Source organism: Zootoca vivipara, chromosome Z1, assembly GCF_965207765.1.
Source record: "Zootoca vivipara chromosome Z1, rZooViv2.hap1.1, whole genome shotgun sequence".
Taxonomy (NCBI): Eukaryota; Metazoa; Chordata; class Lepidosauria; order Squamata; family Lacertidae; genus Zootoca; species Zootoca vivipara.
The window spans coordinates 21,498,292-21,505,221 of record NC_142583.1 but is presented as its reverse complement, the minus strand read 5'-3'; the positions used below and the strand labels follow the sequence as shown (position 1 = coordinate 21,505,221).

General features: G+C 39.4%; 1 pseudogene; it reads left to right on the top strand.

The window, feature by feature from the left end:
• Nucleotides 1-5,626: 5,626 nt before the first annotated feature.
• On the top strand, nt 5,627-6,199 carry LOC148687300 (ferritin heavy chain A pseudogene; annotated as a pseudogene).
• The last annotated feature ends 731 nt before the right edge of the window (nt 6,200-6,930 follow it).

Genomic DNA, 6,930 nt, shown 5'->3' with positions numbered 1-6,930 from the left:
GATGTGTTTAAGAGGTGAATAATGATAATAATGTGGGTTTTGCTGTTTTGTTTTTAATCATTTACTTGTTTTTATCCTGTATTTTATTCTGTGAACCACTCTGAGATCTTATGATGGACAGTATATAAATCTAATAAATAATAATAATTTTATTAGGTGAGGTGTGTAGATCAGCAAGAATAAGCCAGTCATAAAGTGAAGCAAAGAGACAGCATTTGTTCTATTTATTCATAGTTTAAATTCAAATTAAAATCTTCACAATGTTGTATATATTTTATACATTAAGTTGCTGCGCATCTTTGCATGCAGGATTTGGGGAAAGGCAGTAAGCCTTGACAGACAGCACAATGAGCATTTAAGACAGATTGCTCTTCCCACATGAAGATTTGTGAAGGAGTCTTTTCAATGTGCTTAATCCTATTTACAACCCCTAATTGGAGTAATCTGTTTGTTAAAAACACCAGTCTTCAGTCTTCAGGCAGGCTTATCAGTTTCAGAGGAAATAGAAGTGCTTTTAGTTTTTATCATCCATCAAACCCAATCCCAAAAGAACATCATAACGATGTCAATTTTAATGATGATCTATTTCATCTTAAATTAGAATAAAGCTAGCCTGTGCTTGGCAAAACTACAATGGCAGACTCCGTTAAGAGACCTTGTAAACACAACCTAGCAAAGTGATTTTGAATCCTTAGTCCCTTTCTTCAGATGGCAAAAAGAGCAGATTACACACTTCTCCTGATTTTCCAATTCAGTTTCAGTGCATGGAAAGCACACATAAAAATAGTGCTTTACAAAACACATATAATTTAAATGTGGACCTTTTGCGCATGTTTTCAAAAAATCTGCATGAAACAGGATGGAACAGTACAGTGCACACAGCTCTAGGATAGCTCAGATGGTAGAGCATGAGACTCTTAATCTCAGGGTTGTGGGTTCAAGCCCCATGTTGGGCAAAATATTCCTGCATTGCAGAAGGTTGGACTAGATGATTCTAGTACTCCCTTCAAACTCTACAATTGTATGATTCTATGACAGATCTATGACTGAGCACCACCAAGATTGAAATGGGAGAGAATCAGCTGCTCAGTCCGTCCGTACCTACATTTGAACTGGGCCAAAGTATTTTTCGGCCGCTTCTATCTATTAGAGTAGTTTCAATGTGCAGAGCATACTTAGCAATCCTCCTTAGCAATTCAATTTTCTCCAGCATTTCCAGAAATGATTGATTAGCATAATAGCACCTCTATCTACACCATTCTGTATGATTAAAAAAGCACACATTTTGAATCTCTCTCTCTCTGAATAAGTATATACATGAATATATGAGCCCTAGGGTTCCTGTAGCATGCCTGGAGCTTATTCAGAGAAGTGTGTAGATTGTCCATTGAATTGTAAGGATTTGGCCATTTCCTTCTGTTCCCTTTGGAACCACAATGCAACTCTAAGGATTCTAGGAATATCACCTATCCCCACTCCAGGCAACAGAGGAGCTGAAGAGTTTTTCAATAAGGGATATGTCCTTAAAACTACATATGTATCCTCATTTACCGCGTGTAATGTGCTGAAAGAAAATGTGATAAAGATGATGTATAGGTGGTCTCTCACACTGGTAAAGTTAGCTAAGATTTATCATAAACAGGATAATAAATGTTGGAAATGTAAGAATGTGGAAGGAACCTTTTACCATATGTGGTGGACATGCCCCCAAGTAAAGAGCTTCTGGGCTAAGAATTATAATGAATTGAAGAAAGTGTTGAAAAACACATTTGTTAAGAAACTGGAAGCTTTTTTACTTGGGATAATTAGAGAGGAATTACCCAAGAAAGATATTACGTTGTGTGTGGTTTTTTTTTTTTGTATGCCACAACAGCAGCTAGAATTGTATTAGCAAGGAATTGGAAAACTGAAGATATACCTACGGTGGATGACTAGCAGATGAAGCTGATAGAATTCATGGAACTGTCCGAGCTGATTGGGAGACTCCGGGACCAGGGGGAAGAATCGGTGGAAGAAGATTGGAAGAAATTTAAAGTTTATTTAGAGAAGAATTGTAAGATGAGTAGTATTTAGCTACAGATTTGGAAGTAAAAGGAGGTTGTAGAAGAGTGTTAGTTAAGTGTGTTGTGTATTAAGATTTAGTTAAGTGTTACTATGGTATTGAATTTTTAAGATTTAATTAGAATAGATTTATATTTTAATATAAGTATAAGAGATTTATTGTATTGATAAGGTATTAAGAGTGTTAACAGGTTTAAATAATTATTAAAAAGATTGGAATCAAGATCTGGAAAGTATTAAGGAAGTGATATATAGAAATGGAGTTGGGAGGGAATGGAGGAAGTCGACAAAGATATGTGATATAAGATTGATTGGGAATATTTTTGTTTTTGTTGTAATGTTGATATTTTGTTACGTTGTGTATGTATTGTGTTTTTCTTGTTCTTTTTTATGTTGTACTGTTGAAAAAAATCAATAAATATATTTAAAAATAAATAAATAAAACTACATATGTATCCTGCTATCCCATGTTACCTGTGCAAAAATCCTGTGAAGTAAGGAAGGCTGGGAGTTTTGCCCAAGACTATCCAGTGACTTTCAGAAGACCTTCAAAAATTTGAACCCCCAACAGATTCTTGGCCAATCTTTCAAACAAAGAACAGCCCCTTATACCACAAGAAGAAGAAAAAGGATATATATATATATATATATATATATATATATATATATATATATATAATTAAATTTGTTTCCTGCTGGGTCAAGTATTATGTCACTTCTATTCTTTCTAATATTTCTGAAACAAATGTGATATATGAAAAGAAATCACTCTCTGAAATGGTTTCATCATGGTGACAATACTTATGGTTGAGCTTCTAAAAGTGAAAATGCTAGACTGTCCATGAATCCCGGGGAAGAAATGGAACCACGCATTGAAGTGCAAGTTGAACTTGAGGTTAAGCATGAGGTTTAAGTGCATTGTTGGAAAATCTTTTGTTGAACTTAAGTGCCTTGAAACAGGCTTATTGTATCTCGATGTGTCTTGCCTGTTGCCTGGGAGCTTTGGGGTGCACAATACATTTTCTCCACCTACGGTAATTCTAGGATGAATGAGAGATCGAGAGATCTGGCAATTCTCTCCATCTCTGTGAGCTCCTAAAGTGGGGGGGGGGTTATAATTAAAATTGCAACTGAACAGCCCAGAAGGGAATGAAGTGCTTGGGATACCCTCCAATCAAACTCCTCCTGAAATGGGACTCAGCTGGTGTTACACTTCTTCCAGGCCAGAGGTGACTTCTTAGTAGCCTTGCTGGTAAATAAAGAATGAGGCTGTACTGCATGAGTCTGATGTGCTATGTAATTGGCTGTGCACAAGTCAGCTGTAATATGTAAATGTTCTCCTGACTCAGTGCTGTTTTGTATAAGGAAAGGAGAAATCCTTGCATGTCCTATTGCAGTGGTTGGGACTTATTAGTCTGTGACAGGCGTCTTCTAAGTAGACTGACGCAGGCCAGTCTGGCTGTAGAATACCTCTTGCTTTCTTGCTTCTTGGAAAAGTGTGTTTTAAGGGAAATTAACCGACTCAATTCATGTGGTTCCTTCTTCCTCTCCCCTCCTTCTCCAATGCTCATTCCTTCATCTACTTGTGGTTTTGAGTTGTTTTGTGAGGACATTTGAACCGGCAAACTATGGTTTGGGCTAATTTTTGATCGTGCTTCAAAGCATGGTTTCAATTTGCAGTTAGGAGGCAAAGCACTTAACTTTTGCAGCTGAAGAATGGGATAATAATGCTTTAAATAAACAAATACCATAGTTCTAGTTACATGAAGAAGTGTGCATGCACACGAAAGCTCATACCAAAATATAAACTTAGTTGGTCTTTAAGGTGCTACTGAAGGAATTTTTTTATTTTGCAAATACCATAGTTTGCCAGTTCAAACAATACAGCAAATGATGCTTAGTGGAAACCAGGAGGGGGAGAGGGGAACCAGTTCATGTGAGGGTAGGTGACTGGGGACAGTGGGAGGGAGCTGTGCTTTGCCATTACATCTGAATTAGCCTTCATTGCCAACATGAAGCATGCATCTACTTTTGCTGGCAAATAAGAGATGATATCCAATTTAAGTCATACTTAGAGTGGACCTATTGAAACCAATGGATTTAATTCATGATGAACACTGGATATCATTCATAGAATTTAGATAACAAGCAGGAAGTTGTTAGAGTGTATAATACCAAAAGAGTAGGCGGAATTAGTGACGGGTGAAAAGTTCAGTTTCAATTGGCTCAGAATCAGCTTTGTCATCCCTCTGGCAAAAAGCTTGCTTATTCTGATCCAATCGGAATCAAAATTTGCTCTGTTGTAGGGTTGGCAGACTGTTCAGGATATGAACAGTTGTAGGTTTAGGGGGTTAATCTGGATGATGCCCCTTGCCCCTTCCCGTTCTTGGGGTCCTTTACCCAGCAAGGTCAGAAGCTGACAAGAGGAGTTCCCAGAACACCAATACAGTAATTGTGGGTGCCATGAAGCCTGATCCCTTCTCTATTTCCCTGTGAGTCACCAATCCCCTCCCACTTAACCACCTCCAAATCCCTACCCACCTTCCTGCAAATCTCTAAGCCTCTTCCACCCATATGTTTACCTGGCTGTGAGGATAGTTGGAGGTCTATCTCTCTTCTCTGGCTTCTGTTTCCCTGAAGCAATGTAACAGAGCACATCAAGCACAACCCTCTCAGGGATACAAATGCCTGCAGCGGTTGTGGAAAAATTAAATTTCCCAGTATTAATCTGCGCCGGAAGGAGTAAGACCAAAACAGAAGTAGCCAGGTGTCAGCGAGAGGGTAGTGGATTTCGAGGGGGAAGGAGTTGTGTTCTTATTTGGTTCCGATTAAAATCTAAGCTGAAGAAGAACTGGGTGTGCTTCATGCTTTCCATAATTATGGCTAGAAGCAGATGAGCATAAAACAAATGTACTGGTGACAAGTAATAAAACTCCCTTTATCACAGATAGGAAACAAAGTGAGCAAGTATGGGAAGCATAATAAATGAAGACAGAAGATCCAGAAAAGATAAATAATTTCATAAGAAGAAGCAGCACATGCTAGCCTGAGGAATATTTTTCAGTGCTGAAAAATAAATATACCCACACACATACATATGGAGAAAAGGCTCATACGGATGTTTAGCAAAATGGAAGAAAGGATACTTGAGGCTTTTGTGATGAGGGTCTGCAGAAAAACACATAAACTTTATTAGATGTAAAGGAAAACTAATAAAGAAATATTGGACAGGACTGGAGAGGGACAAAGGCTGCTGCAAAATGTGAAGAGGTGAGGTGATCAAATAGGATAAAGGCCTCCCACCAAGACACAGGCTGAGGGAAGGTTGCCATCTCACAGGGAAGCGGGCAAATCCAGCTGCAATCCACACTTGGACACCCCCCGCCTCCATGCCACGGTCACCCTACCTTCCTGCCTTCATTTGCTAGACCCTGGCAATTTTCTTGGCTACATGGCACCCATTCTGGACAGTCAGCTGTCAATAAGAACCCACCTGTGTGACAGCAACAGTAGTGTAGGGCTTGTGGTGTTGTTTGGTTTCAGTTTAGTTTGCTAGGACACAGAGATGGCTTCTCAGGTGTGCCACAACTTTTATGCCGACTGTGAAGCTACCTTGAACCAGCTAGTGAATTTGGAGCTGTGCGCTAGCTTTTTAAAAATCTGTCCATGTCCTACCACTTTGACCGTGATTATGCTGCCTTGTGTCACACTGCCAAGTTCCAGAAGGAGCAGTCCCAAGAAAAGTGGGAGCATGCAGATAAGTTCCTGAAATATCAGAACAAGAGAGGAGAGTGCATCTTGCTGAAGGACCTCAAGAAGCCAGAGAAGGATGAGTGCCCTGCAGGTGGAGAAAAAGGTGAGCCAGACCTTGCTGGATCTGCACAAGCTCGCAACAGAGAAGGGAGACCCTCATCTGTGTGACTTCCTGGAGTCTGAGTACCTGGAGGAAGAGGTGAAGGTCATTAAGCAGCTGGGAGACCACTTCACAAACCTGAGGCGCCTGGGACTGCCGCAGAATGGCCTTGGGGAGTACCTGTTTGACAAGCTCACTTTGAAGAAGAGCAGCTGCATCCTCTCATCATGTTCGAAAAAGAGTAAAATTTATAGTCAAGTTTGTGTAGTATTTGTTCAAGAATAAGAAAGAAAAGAAAGAAAGAAAGAAAGAAAGAAAGAAAGAAAGAAAGAAAGAAAGAAAGAAAGAATCCACCTGGGTAAAGAGGCCTTTAAATTGTTTGATTTCATATTTGCTTCTCGCCTTTCCAACAATAATGTCGACCGCAAAGCAGCTCATAATAACACCATTAAAAATTAACAAATATTACAGTCACTATAATCATAAACAAAGCAGCATATAAATAAGGCAGAGAACAAACAAATTCAGCCAGCGATATACAATTCAATGCAAACTCATAGTGACTCAGAATACAGTGGTGCCTCGCTAGACGAATTTAATTCGTTCCACAGGTCTTTTCTTATAACGAAAAATTCGTCTAGCGAATCCCATAGGAATGCATTGAAGTTTTTTTTAAGTTTTTTTTGCCCATAGGAATGCATTAATTGAATTTCAATGCATTCCTATGGGAAACCGCGATTGGCTAGACGAATTTTTCGTAAAACGCATTCGTCTAGCGAGGCAACCTCCGCTAGAAAAAACCTTTCATTAAGCGGAAATTTCGTTAAGCAGGGCATTCGTTAAGTGAGGCACCACTGTATCAGAATGCATCTCCAGTCTCCATCCAGGCAAGCAAAAGTCATTATTAACAGAGTCTAAGACACATCCCAGCCAGGCCAAAGCACTCAAGGCAGGTACAAAACATGGCTGGTGAGTGGTGTGGCCTGGAAAAATGGTGCAATTAGGGTTGCTACCTG